Raw genomic sequence first — 21,338 nt, 5'->3', positions numbered from 1 at the left:
AAAAAAAAAAAAAAAAAAGAGTGAGTGATTTTATTTGCTCCAGTTCCCTGTGTTTTCCAAGTTCACTTCAATGAACCGTCTTTACAATTAGAAAAAACAATAAGTAACTTTTTAGAAAATATTATACACTGTAAATCTTGTGCTCAGTGAGCTGCAGAGGCCCACTATGTACTCACAGGTATGGGGCTGAAAGTCTTTTTCTGGATAGTGAAGGAAAGCACTCATTTTTACCTTTAAACATAAAAACAGTTAACAACAAAAGAAAGTCGGGAGCTGGTTTCCTGTTCTATCATGGATGAGGTAGGTGTAGGAACAACTCCTGGCAGTAAGAATGATCCCTTCATTTCAGGACACAATAAACTGGTGGAAATATTTAGCCAATTATTTGTACCAATTTTCTCCCATAGTGAATTCTGAGGAACATTAATCCAATGATATACACAGGGAAAAATACAAGTCCCATAGTCAAATGCCACTTTGGGGGACTGTCGATATTAATGCACGTTAAATACAACAAAGGCTCAAAAAGGGTTGCAATTTAAAAACATCAGAAATTATCAGATTTCATTACTTATCAGACGTTTCTGTGATATTTACTATGAACCTGTCAATGTTCTAAACACTTTACAAATAAAAATTCTAATCCTCAAACAGCCCTATGACATAAATACTATTATTGTCATTGACATTTTACAGATGATGAAACAGACACACAGAAGGTGCAGTAACTTGCCCAAGGTCTCACAACCAGGAAATGATACAGCCACGATTCAAACCTAGACAAACTCCAGAGTCCCCACAGTTAACCAGGAGGCTATGAGATCCCTCTTGGGCTGCACACCTAACATTCCACGAAACCACTGTTCCATGAAACACACTGGGAAAACAAACGCAATCAAGTAAAACATATTACTACATGTAAATTCCTTATCTGGATTAGTCAAGTAGCTCATATTACCTCAAACCCTAATTTTTCTTTTCCTTTTTTTTTTTTTTTTTTTTTGAGACAGTCTTGCTCTGTCACCCAGGCTGGAGTGCAGTGGCACAATCTCAGCTCACTGCAACCTATGCCCACGGGTTCAACCGATTCTCCTGTCTCAGCCTCCTGAGTAGCTGCGATTACAGGGGCGCATCACCACACTCGGCTAACTTTTGTATTTTTAGTACAGACGGGATTTCACCATGTTAGTCAGGCTGGTCTCAAACTCCTGACCTTGTGATTGCCCACCTCAGGATTACAGGCTGGAATTACAGGTGTGAGCCACCACACCTGGCCCCCAATTTTTCATCTGCTATGCAACAAAGTAGAAATAACAGTGGTGTCAGACATTAAAAAAATTCTAGAATGTAATTATTAAACAAGAGAAGTTTGATTAAATTATGTTCCCTCTCTGTTGTCATTTAATTTTATTAGGCATCATAATTCAAAGGAACATACTCTCAAGTGCCTCTTAATTTCCAGAGGATTTTGTGTAGCAAGATTATTGGCCCAGTTTTTTTTTTAATGCCTATTAAACTTTTAACATAGTCTAAGAAATGTAACAAGCAGAGAGATGAGGAACTGTGATCTTTAACTATCAAATTACACATTAAATATGTTTTAGAATGCATACATTGATGTAGATGGGGTTATTCATGCATGATTAAATTTAAAATGAAACTCACAAAATGATACAGATGACCTTATTTTCATTTAAAAATACATAACAATGCATTAGAACATTCTTAAGGGATACACGCACACACATGCATATATACAAAATTATTAATTTTAGGTAATAGTATAAAGCACTTTATTTTCTTAAGATTTATATGAAATTTCTAATTTTCCCGCCAAGATTGTTTGTATCATCATTGAGAAAAGCTTTTAATATTCAAATATTAAGAGCCTGAATAATACATGCAGGTTAACAAGAGCCACTTAGACATGCCCTGCCTTTCAGATGCTTGTGATCTCAAGTAAATGACAGTCCCTCCTATTATTCTCTACCACTGCACCCTATTTTTTTAATAGACCTAATTACAAACCTAAATTTTAAATATTATGTATAGTTGTTTATTTCCTGCTCCCTTCCCAGTCCTCCCAAATAGTGGCAAATATCCACCTTTTTGTATCCACAATGCATAGCACAATGCCTGGCCCCAAACCGTGACTCTATAAATATGCACCTCATCTGTGAATAAAAGAGTAAAGGAAACAAAGCACATGTATAGAAGGTATACCAACTATCAAGTCACAAGATGTTCCAATAAACGGACACTATTTACATAAGAACTTAGGTTTGTGGATCGTTCTGCATAAACAGGAGCATATAATTAGGGGTGGAAAGAAGATGTCCAAAAGAGATAAGGAAGTACAACTGTTCTTACCTATGCAAGAAGACTCCAAAGAAGAAGAGACTTTCAGAAGCTGAATCAATAGAAAATGGGACTTTAATTGACACAGCTCCTGATAGGCTGAGGGAGTTTATTTATAAACAGACAATGTAATAGGTTGTGGGTAGGAGTGGAAAAGAACTCCAAGGGTAATGCAGTAAATCCAGGTGAGTAAAAGCAGGGAAGTTATTCCAGAGATTACCAGAATCTGGAAAGAGACAGTTATCTAGAGAAGGATACCTTGGGAGGAGCAATGACTTTCAGTACAGGAACACAGGCAGCCCAAGCTGATCTAGCAGGGAGGGAGCCAAGGAAATAAATACCTTCACTCTCTACCCACCCACCCTGTACTCTCATGCTGTGGCTTCGCAGTGACCTACGTTTTTAGAAGTCAAAGTTGTTCATCGAGGTTATTTTCCCTCACAGAGAGCATGAGGTAGAAGGGTTGAGAGCCGTTCTGGAGAGGCAACCAACATACATCTGACGTGGCGGCCAATGGTAACAAGCACAGTTTTGGCAAAATGGGGCAAGTCAGAAGGTTCTGATAACAGAAGAAACTCTTGACACATTGAAGAGGATCAAAAAAAAACAGTGGAAGAGAATTACTAAATACCTAAAAATGAAGTGATGCCACAACTGTTTGAAAGCCTGTTTGAGCAGTGCACCACGTTCCATAATCAAGGGAAGGATTTCCGGATAATCCTCCATTACGTGGACTATCATGGCTAAATGTGTATCGGAAAACAGCAGAATAGCAGCTTGTTTCAGAAAAAAGAATTGATGATAATACCTTTTATAGATGGTTGTAAAGTGTATTAGTTGGATAAAATTCACTGATTTCTGTCAGGAGATTAGACAAAGGCACCATCATTATCGACTTCCTTGGAATCACTTTACATTCGTAAATCATCAAATTAACTAGTGACAGATGTGTCTGTACTTGTTTAAGTTCATATCTATCTAACTGCTATAAAAATGACTAAAATGTTTATCACAAGACAGCCAGGCAAGAAACTGTTATAAAGCGATACATTGGATTGTGTCTGTTTTCCTTTAGCCAATAAGTAAATACAATCTCCAGGAAAATCATTTACAAACTTGCTACTTAATACTTTCTAAAGCTGATGCCACATGTAGCCATATCGTTGTTGAAAGACAGGAAAAAATAAAATTAACTGAATCAAAACTACTGGCCTCTACAAGAGTGCATCCAAAGCAGCGTCCAAAGTTTTCAAAGTTGAGGGTTAGAGGAAAATGACACTCAAAGCTGATTAGAGGAATTCTGCCTTGCTTCCCTTCCTTTATACTGACACACTTTACTGAAAAAGAACTGAAGAGATGCTCGTTCAAGAGTGCTCCCGGCTCTGCTTTTCGGAAAGTACCAAGCATCTCGGTGTAGACCAGGAATCATCTCTAGCACTTAGAACCTTACTGCAACACTTCCTAGGACACACCATAGGCTCTTATGTGCAAAAGGCTGGCAGCCCATAAGAGATTTCAGATGAAGTAAAGAGGTGACATCTGAGAACTCAAAGGTGCTGAGGTCTGAAATTCAAAAGTAAAAGAAAGTCTTGAACCAGTGAATTGCTGCAATGTAGATCCTGGCACACCCCCATCCCCCATCGCCGCCAAAGGGGGAAAAAAAAAGATGATTTAAGTCCATGATTCTCCTATTACATGATAAGAACAATGTCTCATCAATCTCAAGGTTCCACCCTTGGCCAAGCCAACAAACCGTCAGCTACATCATTTTCATAGCCTCCCACATGGTCTTATTCAGGCACTCTTGCTCATACTACATACAGACATGCTAAGTCATATTTGTTCACTTCCCTGTTTAAAATCCCCCAGTGTTCAATAGAATGTACTTTCAATAAAATGCATACTTTATGCTATGAACCTGGCCATTTCTCCAACCTCATTCCTGCCACTTCTTCCAATTGCCTGAGTCCAGCCTCCCTGGCCAGTGAGTGCCTAGCTTGCTACTCTTAGAGACAACCTTCCTGTGTCCTCTGCTAGGAAGTTCTTTCAAATCTTCATGGGGCTGGCTCTTTGTTCCTCAAGAATATCCTTACAGAGGCCTTCCTTGACCACCTCATATAAAGTAGCCCAATCACATGCTGTCATATCACCCTGTCTTGTTTTCCTAATGGCAAATTTAACTATTGGAAATAATCTTATTCACACATTTGTTTATAGCTGTGTTTTCAGTCTCTAGAAGTTCAATGACAGCAAGGATCCTGTGTCTCTTAGAGTGGCAGTGTCCCCACAGTGTATAACAGTGCCATGCAAAGAGCAGGCACTCACACATTGAAGTAAAAATGAATGAGATTAAAACATTGGCATGTAAGTGGATGTCCTAAACATCGTAAAATTATTGCCTGACATAAATTATACATTATCCTTTCTTACTGTGATGAGCCCCATAAATACCCATAACAAAATGTTCTTTTTGTCCACTAAATCTTGGCTTATTTCTCTCTCTGTATTCTAGCCCTAAAATGTTTTATTTTCACTCAATTTAAACTATTAATTCAATATATGTGACTTTTTAATCTACCTTTCTAGCCCCAACCCCTCCTTTTCTCTGAATTCTGGCCTGCCTCTACATATCTCAACAATTCTACTTTACTTTCTGCCATCACATAAAATTCAGCATATGGAAACCTGAAATTATTAATAGCATCTCTGAGCCAAAATCAGTTTTTCCTTCTGTCCTTAATACTTTTACCAACCATCCTCCAAATACCCGAATTTAAAAGCTAGAAATATCTTAATTATGAAATTCAAGAACTGGAAGAGAGACTGGAGGACAACAAGTGGTCTTCAAGCTTTTTTAAAGCTGTGTTAGACTTTTTAAAAACAAAAGCTTACCCAGAAGTCTGATATGTAAAACAGATGAATTTGCAGTTGTTCTGGGAGTTAAACTGGTAGTCTCTGAAGAAAACTTCAAAAAGAACTACTAATGTGGTCCAAACTTCTCCCTTACACACACACACACACACACATACACGCATGCACACATAGAATTACAGAGCAGAAAATGTAAGTCCAGAGAGCTTAAATGTTCTTTGCAGGTAAGAAATAATAATTCTGCCCAACACAGTTATCACACAGAACAATGCTTAGCACATAAAAACAACTTAGGAGTCAAGGTTCTAAAAGATCAGTATTACCTTGATGCTTATATGCATCAGAAACGATTATCAGTCATTGCAAAGTGATAAATTTCATGCATGGCTTCTATAGGGTGACATGAAAAGAAATCTTCAGAGTTTAGAGTATAACTGCCAGCTTCTAATTATAGCCATATTTACCCACTTCTAGTGAAAGAAGTCAAACAAGAGTCCAATGAAAAGAACTGTGGCACTGTGAAAGAAAGCAAAGTCTTGATTCCACAGCCATTCTAGCCTCACTTTCTATTTCTGAGCATGGATTTCAAACTCTCTGGGCCTCATCTTCTTCATCTTCAATATTATTAATGTGTGTGATGTCATGCTAAGACTTTTTCAATCCGAAGTCTACGATCTGCCATCACACTATTCTAAAGTATTTCTCTTGAGCAACTGCATCTACGAAGAATCAGTATCAGAAGTTAGAGGCAATTTGGAAAAGAATCAATAGTCCTACAAGGATTTCTTGAGTATCTATCATATACCAGGTACTCTGCTGGGCATCTGAAATCCAGAGAAAAAGAAGGGACACTATCTCACCTCAATGAGATAACAGTCGAACAAGGAAGCTCCAAGCAAGTAATCATATAGCACCGAGGTGGACACCAAAAGAGGGGCACTCAGAAGCCAGAGAGGCAGAGGTAAAGGGGCTTCTGAAAGTCTGGAAGGCTCTGCTAGGTTGGAGTAGGTGACAACCGACTTTGGATTTGGATGATAAATACGAGTTGAGTGCTCAGAAACAGCTGGAGGAGGTGCTATATGTGCCAAAAGATAAGCACTTTTTAAACTGCCTTATACTTTTAAACAAATAATAATAAATCAGCATTTACTGCAATAAAAATACTTTATCAAGCCATCTCACAGAGTTCCCAAAGCTTATGAGGAAAAATTTAAGTCAATTTCCTTTTAATAAATACTATTTAATGACTGGAACATTTTGAGAAACATACATTAGCAGGCCATGGCAGCACGTCACTCAGGGACAATAACCTAACAGGGAATTTTAGACAACCTGGCCTAAATGCTGGGCAGCACCTGGCAGACAAGGTGGCAAAGCCCCTATAAATAGTGATGATTCACTAACATGACATAAATCAAGACTTTAACTCACCAAAAACTAACATTTTGATTTAAAAACACAAATCAGTGCCATTAAAATTCATCAGCGGCCTCTAGCACATGAGTAATGAGATCATATCAACTTATATCATGTAACTGAAAAGAAAAGGTGGTTTTTCGAAATGGTAATTCAGATTGGACAAATAACACACTGTATCAAGTTTTGTAGCTCTAGGCCATATTTTGCCAAACACAAAGGTACATTATGCATGACTAAAGAAAACAGTGAAAATCAGAGCAATTAATTTCCCAGCTATGTTTCCCATAAAAAAGACATCACTACTATGATCTGCTTACAACACACAAACTTTTTTGTGTGGCACAATGATCTAAGTGTGTAATAACTTACATATTTCACTAAGATGTAATATCCTTCAAAACATCCTTATAATGAAAGTTTTCCAAAAACATTATTGATCCCTGGAATGTGTCATGTTTTAAAATTACTGACAAATCCTTTACTATTTTCTTTACAGTTAGAAATAATTCTTCTTGATCACCAGAGTGTAAAGAGGTATAAAGTACAAAGACTGAATATTTCCTTACATGCAAACGTCCCAGTTGACACAGGACATTTCCCATAACTTTCCCAAAACAATAATTAGGAGAGTTGTCACTGGAATCCTAAAAATATATGTAAGAAAACAGAGATTCGTTGGCATCAATTTCGCACAGCCAAGAGATTTCCACTAAGTGCTTTCTCAAATTATTTTCAAACACTTTTCAGCTGAACCCTCTCGCTTCCAGTGGAGCCTTCTATGGTTTCGCTGCAGAACTCGGGAACCGTTTCTCAGGTGGCTCTGCTTCACTGCAGCTAGGTTTAGCATTAATATATTATCTGTTGGAGACAATGAAACGGCTCTCTTCCGCCGATTTCTTTCACTGGCACCTTTGTGCCCGCTCGTGGTCACAGACCTCACCTTGGTGGAAAGGTGGCTAAGTAAAGAGCAGTTCCTAATAAGGAAACTGCAGCGTTTGCACTTAGAACAAACAGCAGGACCCCGCTGGAGGGGTGCAGCTCTGACGGAGCACGACCCGCACCGCAGCGGAGAGGCTCTTCTCCAACACCGCAAAAGACAGGCGGAGACTCGGAGCCCGGACAGAAAGAGGGATGAGCAGAGAGATGGGCGCAGAGAGCAAGAGACGGGGAGCCGGGGAGATCGGTAGCAGAAAGCTTCTTACGAAAGAGACATCAGCAAAGTGTGGGAGAGTGACAGAGTGAAGAGGATGTGGGGACAGACGAGGGACACACTGGGAGAGCCAGAGCAGGCGGTGGGGAGAGGGAGACAGACACATAGAAGGAAAGGGAGACCGCGGGGAGAGGCAAAGGATAGCAATAATGAGAGGAAGGCAGAGAGGAGGAAGTGGGGGAGAATGAAAGACCCAGAACTTGAGACAGACAGACAAGCGTGGGCGGGGGGAGGCAGGTAACAGCGGCCGAGACAGAGCCCGGTCCGAGAGACCGGGACCAGCCCACTGCGCACTTTACCCCGCCGCAAAGCTGGGTCTCGGGAGGCGTCCGGGGCAGGTGGCTCGGCCCAGGGCTGGGTGCCCGCAGGTCCCGCCTGGGCTGGCCCTGGGCCCCCGCCCCGCCGCCCGCCGGACTCCCTCCTATTTCCCGGATTTCGCGACTGCCCTCAGCTAGCCCTCCCGCCCCATCCCTCCGCTCGCAGGTCCGACTCCCAGCCTCGGCGCGTCCCTCATGCCCCAGCTCCGGAGCACGTGTCCCGCCCGCCGCCGCCGCTCGCCTGCGCGGGCACGAGGCCTCGGGGTCCCGGCAGAGCCGCCCGCGCACAAAGCCGAGGCGGCCCCCGCCCGACCCCGCCGCCCCGGCCGCGCAGCCCGCCCTCGCCCTCGCGCGCTCTGTCCTGCCCGGGGCGACCGCCGCCCAGCCCCGCTCCCGGCCGCTGCCCGTCCCGCGCCGCCCCTCGGTCTGACCGGCTCTCTGGCCGGCTCGGCCGGCCCCCGCGCTCTCAGAACTGGGCCACCCGCAAGGCACGGGGCCCCGCCGCGCGCGCCTCACCCGCGGCTGCGCTCCCGGCTCCGGCGTCCTCGGCGCCGCGGTCTCCGCTCTGCCCGGCGCCCCGCGAAGCCCCGCCGACTCCGCGCCCCGCGCCCTGCCGCGCCGTCAACTTCTGGCCGCCGCGGCCGCTCCGCCGCCGCCGCCGCCACCACCGCGGGACTTTTTTTTTCCTCTCGCTCCTCGGCTGCCTCAGGAATTTTTTTTTTTCACTTGCCCTCTCCAGCTCCCACTAGTGATTGGAGACTGAGAGCCAAGTACTTAGCGGAGGGATTACACTTCTCAACGCACTTGGAGCGGCCCCAGCGCCACCGCCTGTGTGCGGAGCGCTGAGCGGACTTGGGGAGCTGTTGGGTGCGGGATGGAGACAGCCGGGGTCGAGGGGTGCGCTTCCCAAGTCCCGTCCGCTGCTCAGAGCATCCCCAAGATTTCCATCTTGGGTGCTGTCCTGGTTATGTTTAACAGGGTTTCCAGAAAACCTCTTGGTTTGAAGAACAAAGATTCGTGTAATTATTGTACCTTGAGAGCTGGAAGGGGCTCACAGAGATGATATAATGTGGATTTAAACTTTTCAGGGCCATAGACACTCTTCAGAAATTCATAAAACGTTGACACACCTCCTAAAATATGAACACATCAAAATTATGCCCGCACTTTGAAGTGGCAGTTTTAAGAATCTTGAAATATATATAGTTGAGCCTCCAAGGGAAATGAAATATTTCCCTTCTACATATTTTTGAAACCGTTCAACGAAAACTAACAACAACCAAAAAAAAAAAGGGGGAGAGAGAAAACCCATTCCATTTGTATTTGATGACAGTTTACAGTTAGTCGTGTTTCTTTTGGAAAAGCGTGTAACGTCTTATACTTTGTGGTCTCCTTGCGAAGTCTGAGTGCTGAAACACTTTCTAAGTGGGTAAATACAAAGTAAGCTGGTTCACAGTCAGAAGATTTGGGGAGAATAATTAACCTGTTTAAAATCAGCCATTTTGCTAACTCTCTTTCCCAGGGAGATATCTAGTGAATTCCAAATACTCTTTTCCTTTCAATAGCTTTCAGCTCCCACTCTCCAGCATTACTTATTTTCTCCTTTTGTAAAACTTTTTTCTTCTTCCAACATATTGACAATCCCTCTCTAGTCCACCAAGTGTGTGATCTAAGCCTTTTTTGTAACACTGTTTCACTGTGACGTAGCTTTCTTCATATCTATTTCTATTCTTTATTCAATTCACAGCCTATTTTCTTTCAACTTGTCCTTTTTCTTAAGTTGTTTCTATTAAATCTTTTTCAGTTAAACATTAAATGTAATCTTTTTGCAATTATCAATAAAAAAATTCATTTGTGTATACATTTATGTTATGCAGCTTGCACTTAGAGCAGGCGGTGCCCCCAATGTTTATTGATGAGTGTATGAAAATGTGGACATGTTTTTCCTATAAAAGCAATGCTAGGGTCTCCACAAAGATCTTTGTGCCCCTGCATTGTGATTTCTGATGCCAAACTGGAAGAAGAAAGGTATGTGAAAGAAAATTTCCAAAACAGGTGAATTTAGTCATTGGCATCATCTGACATTCCTTATTCAACCACTGTTCCAGTCCCAGTGCCAGTACTCATCTTCTTGCCCCAAGAATTCCAAGATAGAATCCATTCATTTTACTCTCAGCCCATGTCTTCCCTGACACCCTCACTCCCACCCCTTCCCTTTTTCCACCTCCCTTTTTTCAAAACTATAAAAGGATATGACTACCTAAATTACCTTCTTCCTTGTCCTCAATCCAATTTTTCATCATCTGCATCTTCTTATCAGGGGGATAAGGGAGCTTGAAGACACTGTAATTATAATTTCTATGCCATTAAAATAAAAAAGCAAGGAATTATGAGCTATCACATAATTAACTAGAAAGAATAAATTATCAGAAATGAAATATGAGTTTAGAAATGTGAGTTCTAAATGTTGAAAATAAGACACCAAATTATAATTGATTACAGAGCTTATGACTATATACATAGAAAAGCTTAAGAGAATTTACTGGAAATCCATAGAACTAAAAAGACAATATAATGTCTTGATCATTGTCAATATCTCATCAACTTTAAGAAAGTTTAAAGCAGAAAGAAATGATTAACTCTATCCTTTCTACTGTGAGAATTGCTGACCATTTTTATTTGACAGCTGTATATTCTCCCTTAAAATTGCAGCCCTCATAAACTGCAGTGAAATAAATCAAACATTATGGGGAATGTTGCGGAGCTAGGGATATTATCACCTATGTCTTTTCAGAACTTGCACTAAGGATTATATTTCCCTGACTTAACTCCTCCATTCAGGAAACATCCTTCAGAGAATCTGACGAGTATAAGATACTGATCCAGGGAATACAGGCATCTCTGGATAAAGACACAGATTCCACTTCCATCAACTTACAGACAAGGAGATCATTTTTTAAAATACCTTGTTTAAAGATATTTTTTTAAATTCCAAATCAGAGAACAAAAGAAATTTCTGTAGGTCTTCAGGAAGAAAAATAAAGCACTCCAGGTGGGAAAAAAATGGGGTAGAGGGGAGACTGTGTTTGAGGTGTTCCTTAGATGGCAGCAGGACTGGGAAGCCTGGGAAAGAAGCTGTTCAACTATCAACATTTTTGAGTGCCTATGGCAAACCAAGCCCTGGTATTTGAGGTACAAACTCTATCCATTCCTTCTTGAAACTCATAATACAGAAGGAACAAGATACTTTAAAAAAATTATAACATTCTATGAGAAGTACATTAATTTATGCATGAACACACAATTATTGGAGCACAGAAAATGAACTATTCTGCCTAGAAATGTCAGAAAAATCTTCATGGAGTAGTCGCATTTTATAAGGGTCCTGAAGCATCTTTAGAGATCAAAGGGAGGTTAGAAAGAGAAAAAGCATTCTAAGCAAGAACACTATGAAAAAGCATGGTGTGTATAGAGAACAGCTGTTATCTCAATGCTGCTATCCAAGTGATGAGGAGAAGTTGCAACAGATGACTCTCTTAGGCTAAGCAGGGTTCAGAAATGACCTTCTCAAACATACTAATGAAATTGATTTTTGTCCTTATTAGGTAATGGAGAAGTATGGGAGATTTGTAAGCCAGAAAGTCAAATGGTAGAGTGGGATTTTCAGAAGATTATTTAGAGGTACCTGGAGAGGGAGAAATGAAAGCACAAAACCAATTAAGAGTCCGTCATGTAAAGAAGGAAAACCTGAACCAATACAATGGTGTAAGATTACCATAAGAGTCGAAAGACACTTCAGATATTGGTAACTGTAGCCAGGGATTATGGTACTTTTAAAGGCCATAGGAGCCAGATGCGATGGCACAAACATGTAGTCACAGATACTCAGAGGCAGAGGTGGGAAAATTCCTTGAGTTCAAGACCAGCCTGAGCAATATAGTGAGACCCCACACACACACCCACACCAGCTCTAAATAAATAAATAAGTAAATAAAGACCACTGGAGAGAGAAGAATAGAAAAGTGTGGCTTCATTGGGTGGCATGACAAATGTTAGTTAGCAAAAGCAAGATATATTTTTCCCCTCTGCTTCTAAAAGAGGAAACCAGGGCAGTGTATATAAGGACTCTCAAAATACTTGCAGGCCTGTTTCCCATTAAGAAAGACATTTGCCCAGGCCCCATGAATTGAACTAGTTGAGGAATTTATAATTAAGGAAATATAATTAAGGAAATAGGACAGACCTGGGGACAAAGCTTGCTTCTATGCTATCAGCCTCCCCTTCTCCTTCCTCTTCATGGATATCCACTTTCCTTTTCTACCCCCTCTTCTCTCAAAACTGTAAAGGATATGACCACCCTTAATATTTTGTCATAAATCTAGAATGTTTTTTCTAATATTTTCTAATATTTCTAATATTTTGTCATACATCTAGAATGTGTGCTTTTAAACTACTTCTCTCTAATTGTGGTATAAACGTCTGTCGCTTTTGAGGCATGGCATTTTAGGAATCAGGTGAAGGAAATATTTTCCAATGTAAGGAAGAGATCTTTTTCTTGCTCTTCTGTTCGTACTGCTGTGGCTTTCTTATTGTCCACTGCAGCGTATTGACTCTACATATACAAAATAAGTGGTTAAGCCTCTCAACAAATGGAATATTTAAATCTTTGCTTGTTAATATAGTAACTGTTGGTGAAATGTGTAGCTTCCACAATAAAAGCCAAATTTATGGAGTGGTTACAATGATACAGGCAAATTACTAAATAGTTCACATTTATTATCAATCTGAGGCCTCATAATAAGGTATTATTTTAATTCCATTTTACAAATGAGGAAAGTAAGGCACAGGGAAGTTAGATAACATTTCCAAGGCCATGCTAGAAATTGAAAGAGGCAGGATTTAAACACCAATTATCTGACTACAGCACCTCAGTCTTAACCAGTGCACTAAACTCTTCCTATAGCAATGAGAACACTTTTTGTTTTCTGAGGTGGAGTCTCACTCTGTCACCCAGACTGGAGTGCAGTGGCACAATCTTTGCTCACTGCAACCTCCACCTCCTGGGTTCAAGTGATTCTCCAGCCTCAGCCTCTCAAGGGATTACAGGTGCTCACTACCACACCCAGCTAATTTTTGTATTTTAAGTAGAGATGAGGTTTTACCATATTGGTCAGGCTTTTCTCAAACTCCTGACCTCAGGCCATCTGCCCACTTCTGCCTCCCAAAGTGCTAGGATTACAGGCATGAGCCACTGCACCTGGCTGAGAATGTTTTTAATTAGACACTGAACAGACACTATACAAAAATACCTAAAGATTTTAAATCCAAGTTAATATGTGAGCTTGATCGTAGAACATATGGAAAAGCAGGGTACTTGAGTCCTCTATATTTTGTTAAACATATTTTAGAGTTTCTGTAAGCTAACTGGAGGGGGAAGAAGCTGGTGATGGCAGAGACTTGAGAAGCAATGTGGTCCATGGTTTTTAAAATTCTCCTCTCTGGATCGGTGCTTAATCACCTTGGCTAGGCGTTTTGCCAAGTTAGGATCTTTACCCTGACTTTTACTACTCTTCCCCCAATGTTTTGCTAGCTAGAAATGGGTGCTGTTAGCTCAAAAGCAGATTTTTTGCATGTTGTGCTGTGGATTGCATCATAAGGTAGCAAGACTTCCCGCACAGAAGCATTTAGCAAAGGTAGAGATGGGCTATTGTGGAAGGAGTTCGTCCCTAGCGTAGGTTCAAAGACAGACTAAAAAATTCTAAGACTCCTTTCTACTTTATGATTTTGTATTTATCACACTATGAGCAATTTTCATATTAACACAAATATAAATAGAAATATAATTTTACATGATTTATATACTGTTAGTCATGTTAATATGGATATTAATTAACATTAATTAATATGAATTAATATATTTCTTGGTCCAGGCACTGTGGCTCATGCCTATAATCCCAGCAATTTGGGAGGCCGAGGTGGGCACATCACAAGGTCAAGAGATCAAGACCATCCTGACCAACATGGTGAAATCCCATCTCTGTTAAAAATACAAAAATTAGCTGTGCATGGTGGTGCATGCCTGTAGTCCCAGCTACTAAGGAGGCTGAGGGAGGAGAATCACTTGAACCCAGGAGGCAGAGGTTGCAGTGAGCCAGGATCATGACACTGCACTCCAGCCTGGCGACAGTGAGACTCTATCTCAAAAAAAAAAAAAAAATATATATATATATATATATACACACACACACACACACACACATATATATATATATATGTTTGTTTGTTTGAGACAAAGCCTCACTCTGTCACCCAGACTGGAGCGCAGTGGCAAGAGAGCAGCTCACAGCAACCTCCACCTCCTGGATTCAAGGGATTCTCATGCCTCAGCCTCCCGAGTAGCTGGAATTACAGGTGCATGCCACCAACACCCAGATAATTTTTGTATTTTTAGTAAAGATGAAGTTTCACAATGTTGGCCAGGTTGCTCTTGAACTCCTGACCCCAAGTGATCCACCTGCCTCAGCCTCCCAATGTGCTAGGATTACATGGGTGAGTCACCTGCACTCGGCCTGAATTAATATATTTCTGATTATTCATTCTGGTATATAATATGTCAGTGATAACCTCACAATAAAAATACATATCAAATTACTCTCATATCTACTATATTTTCTGCTGATCTTTTTATTTGATTTTATATAAAACAACTGTGATTACATATGGGAAGAAATAATGTAGAAATTTTAGTTCCATAGCAATTTAATTTTGTCTAATATGTAAATTAAAGAAAAATAGAACTCCTCAACTGAAACAGAAACAAGCCATAAACAATGAAAACATCTGAAGTAGCTAAGCCGTGGCTCTGTTTTTAGAAAGAAAAAAAGTCTCCTTGGGAGGCCAAGATGGGAGGAACCCTGGGGGCCAGGAGTTTGAGACCAGCCTGGGCAACTTAGGGCGATCCCTTCTCTAAAACAATTTAAAAATTAGTTGGGTGTGGTGGCACATGCTTGTAGTCCTAGCTACTCAGGAGACTGAGGAAGGAGGACTGATTGACCCCAGGAGTTTCAGGCTGCAGTGAGCAACGATCAGGCCACTGCCTGGGCAACAGAACACGACCTTGTCTTGCTTAAAAAAAAAAAAAACTGAAGTAGAAACATTAAAATGATTTTACTCTTTTTTGCTGTCAACATTGTTTCAGTTTTTCTTAATAAAAGCAGACATCATACCTACATTTTTATATGCTGCCAAATTATGCAGGGCTTGATAATAAATTAATCCCTTTGAAGTCACATTTGAATACACTGTCATATTAATATTGTTTTTTGAATTCTTAAAAATTTCTAAAGCTGGGGCATCTTTTTTTCTGAACCATCCCAATCCATATACCTACATAGTTCCTAAAACTAGAAAATGAGGAAAATATGCTGTAACAAAACTTATAAAAATAATTCCTACATCTGTTTCTTTAGAGTCTCATGTTCCTGATGACTTTTTCCTTCTATGACGATTTGCCAACCTTGGAACTTTTCAGTGTTTTCCCTGACTCACAGTATATTTACAGTGTGTGCCTCAGGAAGAAATATACAGCAACTATTTCTTTCTGTACTAGAAAAAAACACACAAAAGTTAGGTAACAAAAACAGATAAGCCAATTTTCTTATTAACCTACATGAAGAGGATGAGTTTACTAAAAACTTATTAACTAAAAATCTATTCTTTCCATCATATTCTCTTAAATTGATAAAATTGTTTGAGGCTAGTAGAGAAAAGAAATTTAAATTCGATTCCACAATTTTACAGACTGTGCCTTACTCAAATTTGTAAAGTTTTTGACATGGTGTTAATGTCAGAACGAATGTTGAATACTACCACATTAACTGTAAGAAGACATTTTAGGAATTTTTTTTTTTGCTATTCCTAATTATAAGACTAATGTATGCATTGAAATGTTATATAGACTGTGAAGATATTCATGGAAAGCTATACAGATTTTCATCCTACAAATCACGAAGACAGTGATGTCCAGGACATAATTGCAAGATGAAGCCCCAGCCTTTTGGCAATATTCAAGGAATCTTGGAAGTTTCATGCTACTTTTAATGGAAAGGAAAATGACAGAACCAAAGTCAAAGGAGGAAAGAAAAGAGAAAACAAGTCCTGTAAGTAACAACAACGACAAAAATCGCAGGGATGAAGGAAAAAAGATCAAAGAGGAAATCACATTCTAAAATACATCTTTTCTTTCTGGCAGCAGAATTTTAACACACAAGGTCAAATTTGTGATTTTTTAAAGTAGCACTATTCATTAAGATGAGCTAGATATTTACATAGTAAGTCAGAATGACATGAAGTATTAAAGATCTGATTGTAACTCACCTGCTTAAAAACTGTAAAAGTTCTCATTCGCCTACAGAATAAACCTATACATTCTGGAAGGACCTTCAGAGCCCACATTGATCTGGTCTCGGCTTTTTTTTTTTTTAGCATTTTATTGTAGCCTCACAGACTGCTTGCCAACTATTTTTATACTCCCACCTTTTCTCTTGGCTGTTATACCATCTGGCCCCTTTCATCATCTGGCCTTCACCTTCCAGACCCTAGTCAAAACATTTCTTTCTCCAGGAATATTGGTCACTGTTTCTCACACTTCTACATTATCACTCTCCTACATTTTGTACCTTTGCATATTCTTAACACATGGTAGTGTGCCTAGCCTATAATAGGTGTTCAGTATATCTTGGCTGTTGAATGACAATAGAACCTCACAGTGGACTTAAAATCATGAAGCTGAATCTTAGAATATCTACAGATTCCCAACTGTATTGGCCACCCCAAAAGAGATCTTTTGAAACAAAAATTAGCATCCTACAAATGGTCTGTGTAGGCAGCAACTACATGGGGTTTTGTTTCCAATTTAAAAATATTTTAAATTAATTTTTTTTAAACACAGGAATAAAAATACACAGAAGTTCAAAATGGCACCAGTGTGACCTGAGTAGAAATTTGAATGAGGTGTGGGATGGGAAGGGCCCAGATGATGGAAGTCTAGTTAAGCATGGGAGTTGCTGTCTGGGGGCAAGGTGGGTGTGATGGCAAAATTTCTTTATTCCTGGCTGAGGAATTCAAAGACTATAATCTCCAACAGGTAGAAAACAGTCATCAAATCATCACATTGCTGGCCAGGGCAGTTGCTCATGCCTGTAATTCCAGCACTCTGGGAGGCTGAGGCAGGTGGATCACTTGAGATTAGGAGTTGAAGACCAGTCTGGCCAACATGGTGAAATCCCATCTCTACTCCCAGGCAAGCAGGGTCTGGAGTGGGCCTCCAGCAAACTTCAGCAGACCTGCAGCAGAGAGGCCCGACTGTTAGAAGGAAAACTAACAAACAGAAATAGTTTCAACATCAACAGAGAGGATGTCCACACAGAGACCACATTCAAAGGTCACCAAATTCAAAGACCAAAGGTAGATAAATCCAGGAAGTTGGGAAGAAACCAGCACAAAAGGCTGAAAGTTCCAAAAACCAGAACACCTCTTCTCCTCCAAGGAATCACAACTACTCACCAGCAAGGGAACAAAACTGAATGGAGTAACAAGAACAAGCTTGGCCTCAGAGACCCCCACCCAGGTGGCACTGAAGGATTTGAGAAGCAGACACCCAGAGAGAATAACATAGTGGGACTATCTAGGGGACCAACAGCCTTCCGAGCTAAGAGCCTCAGGGGGCTGACAGCATTCTGGGCTGAGGGCCTCAAACAGGCTCTGACCCACATATTTATTCTCTCTGAACAGGTAATCATTATTAACAAACAGATGTTTGGTATTTTCTCATAGAACAAAAATAAACTAGGTAGGCAGCTGGTACCTGCTTACCACTGATCACAGACAAACCAAAAAGTATTCTTCATGAGGGAGCCACAGGGGCAGGGTCACATATCCCATGCTTAAAGAATTGTTTTAACTGGTGTATGATATTCATTTACTGTATTGCTACTTTAGAATGCCCCAGAGAGTTTTCCACTGGGCAAGGGGGTTGGGGCAGCTAGGTTTTCCTTGCCATCATTCTTCTTAGGAAACAGTATATTCTATCACACACTCTGCATTTCTCAGCAATCATACACTCAGCATTTCTCAACAACAGCGAATGAGTTTGACAAATTAACAGAAGCAGGCTTCAGAAGGTGAGTAATAACAAACTAATACGAGCTAAAGGAGCATGTTCTAACCCAATGCAAGGAAGCTAAGAACCTTGAAAAGAGGTTAGACAAAATGTTAATCAGAATAACCAGTGTAGAGAAGAACATAAACAGACCAATGGAGCTGAAAAACACAGCAGGAGAACTTCGTGAAGCATATACAAGTTTGAATAGCCAAATTGATCAAGCGGAAGAAAGGACATCAAAGATTGAAGATCAACTCAATGAAATAAAGTGAGAAGGCTGGGCACAGTGGCTCACGCCTATAATCCCAGCACTTTAGCAGGCTGAGGCAGGCAGATCACCTGAGGTCGGGAGTTTGAGACCAGCCTGGCCAACATGGTGAAACTCTGTCTCTACTAAAAATAAAAAAATTAGCTGGGCGTGGTGGCAGGCAACTGTAATCCAAGCTACTTGGGAGGCTGAGACAGGAGAATTGCTTGAACCCAGGAGGTGGAGGTTGCAGTGAGCTGAGACTGTGCCATTGCACTCCAGCCTGGGAGACATGAGACAGACTTCATCACAAAAATAAATAAATAAATAAAGTGAGAAGACAAGATTAGAGAAAAAAGAGTGAAAAGAAATGAACGAAGCCTCTAAGAAATACGGGATTATGTGAAAAGACCAAATCTTACATTTGATTGGTGTACCTGAAAGTGACAGGGAGAATGAAAATAAGTTGGAAAACACTCTTCAGGATACTATCCAGGAGAACTTCCCCAACCTAGCAAGGCAGGCCAACATTCAAATTCAGGAAATACAGAGACCACCACAAAGATACCCCTCAAGAAGAGCAACCCCAAGACACATAATCATCAGATTCACCAGGGTTGAAATGAAGGAAAAAATGCTAAGAGAAGCAAGAGAGAAAGGTTGGGTCACCCACAAAGGGAAGCCCATCAGACTCACAGTGGAACTCTCTGCAGAAACCCTATAAGCCAGAAGAGAGTGGGGGCTAATATTCAACATTCTTAAAAGAATTTCAAACCAGAATTTCATATCAAGCCTAACTAAGCTTTATAAGTGAAGGAGAAATAAACTCCTTTGTGGACAAGCAACTGCTTGCCTTACAAGAGCTCCTGACGGAAGCACTAAACGTGGAAAGGAACAACGTGTACCAGCCACTGCAAAAACATACCAAATTGTAAAGACCAATGATGCTATGAAGAAACTGCATCAACTAATGGGCCAAACAACCAGCTAGCATCATAATGCCAGGATCAAATTCAAACATAACAATATTAACCTTAAATATAAACGGACTAAATGCCCCAATTAAAAGACACAGACTGGCAAATTGAATTAAGAGTCTAGAACCAATGGTGTGCTGTATTCAGGAGACCCATCTCACATGCAAAGACACACATAGGCTCAAAATAAAGGGATGGAGGAAGATTTACCAAGCAAAAAAAAAAAAAAAATGGCAGGGGTTGCAATCCTAGTCTCTGATAAAACAGACTTTAAACCAACAAAGATCAAAAGAGACAAAAAAGGTCATTACATAATGGTAAAGTAATCAATGCAACGAGAAGACCTAACTATCCTAAATATATATGTACTCAATACAGGAGCACCCAGATATATAAAGCAAGTTCTTAAAGACCTACAAAGAGACTTAGACTCCCACACAATAACAGTGGGAGACTTTAACACCCCACTGTCAATATTAGACAGATCAACAAGATAGAAAATTAATAAAGATATCCAGGACTTGAACTCAGCTCTGGGCCAAGCAGACCTAATAGACATCTACAGAACTCTCCACCCCAAATCCACAGAATATACATTTTTCTCAGTACCACATAGTATTTATTCTAAAATTAACCACATAATTGGAAGTAAAACACTCCTCGGCAAATGCAAAAGAATGGAAATCATAACAATCTCTCAGGCCACAGTGCAATGAAATTAGAACTCAGAATTTAAAAACTCACTCAAAACCGCACAACTACATGGAAACCAAACAACCTACTCCTGCAGGACTACTGGATAAATAATAGAGAGAAGGCAGAAAAAAAGATGTTCTTTGAAACCAATGAGAACAAAGAAACAATGTACCAGAATCTCTGGGACACATTTAAAGCATTGAGTAGAGGGAAATTTATAGCACTAAATGCCCACAAGAGAAAGGAGGAAAGATCTCAAATCAGCACTGTAACATCCCGATTAAAAGAACTAAAGGAGCAAGAACAAACAAATTCAAAAGCTAGCAGAAGACAAGAAATAACTAAGATCAGAGCAGAACTGGAGATAGAGACACACAAAACCCTTCAAAAAATCAATGACTCCAGTAGCTGATTTTTTTTAAAAAAATCAACAATATAGATAGACCACTAGCCAGAATAAAGAAGAAAAGACAGAAGAATCAAATAGATGCAGTAAAAAATGATAAAGGGGATATTATCACTGATTACACAGAAATACAAACTACCATCAGATAACACTACAAACACCTCTATGCAAATAAACCAGATAATCTAGAAGAAATGGATAAATTCCTGGACACTTTCACCCTCCCAAGACTAAACCAGGAAGAAGTTGAATCTCTGAATAGACCAATAACAAGGTCTGAAATTGAGGCAGCAAGTAATAGCCTACCAACCAAAAAAAGGTCCAGGACCAGACGGGTTCACAGCCAAATTCTACCAGAGGTACAAAGAGGAGCTGGTACCATTCCTTCTGAAACTACTCCAAACAACAGAAAAAAAGGGAATTCTCCCTAACTCATTTTATGAGACCAGCATCATACTGATACAATAACCTGGCAGAGACACAACTAAAAAAGCAAATTTCAGCCGGACATGGTGGCTCACGCCTATAATCCCAGCTCTTTGGGAGGCAGAGGTGCATGAATCACAAGGTCAAGCGATTGAGACCATCCTGGCCAATACGGTAAAACCCCATTTCTACTAAAAAATACAAAAATTAGCTGGGCAGGGTGGCACGTGCCTGTAGTCCCAGCTGCTC

The 21,338-nt window shown here is 40.4% G+C and overlaps 1 protein-coding gene and 1 long non-coding RNA gene across 2 annotated transcripts in view; one reads left to right on the top strand and one right to left on the bottom strand.

The window, feature by feature from the left end:
• BMPR1B (bone morphogenetic protein receptor type 1B) overlaps positions 1–8,782 on the bottom strand; it is a 398,407-nt gene extending 389,625 nt beyond the window's left edge. The window contains exon 1 of the mRNA XM_017542431.2: positions 8,692–8,782. The gene's annotated coding sequence lies outside the window, so the exon portion shown is untranslated. The remainder of the gene's footprint in view (positions 1–8,691) is intronic.
• The window catches only part of LOC108313842, a 20,358-nt gene continuing 7,801 nt past the window's right edge, over positions 8,782–21,338 (top strand). The window contains exons 1-2 of the long non-coding RNA XR_001829252.2: positions 8,782–9,348; positions 11,781–11,856. This is a non-coding gene — a long non-coding RNA (uncharacterized LOC108313842). The remainder of the gene's footprint in view (positions 9,349–11,780; positions 11,857–21,338) is intronic.

The sequence above is a fragment of the Cebus imitator genome, unplaced genomic scaffold, assembly GCF_001604975.1.
Source record: "Cebus imitator isolate Cc_AM_T3 unplaced genomic scaffold, Cebus_imitator-1.0 Scaffold144, whole genome shotgun sequence".
Lineage (NCBI taxonomy): Eukaryota > Metazoa > Chordata > Mammalia > Primates > Cebidae > Cebus > Cebus imitator.
This window is presented reverse-complemented; position numbering and strand designations above follow the sequence as displayed.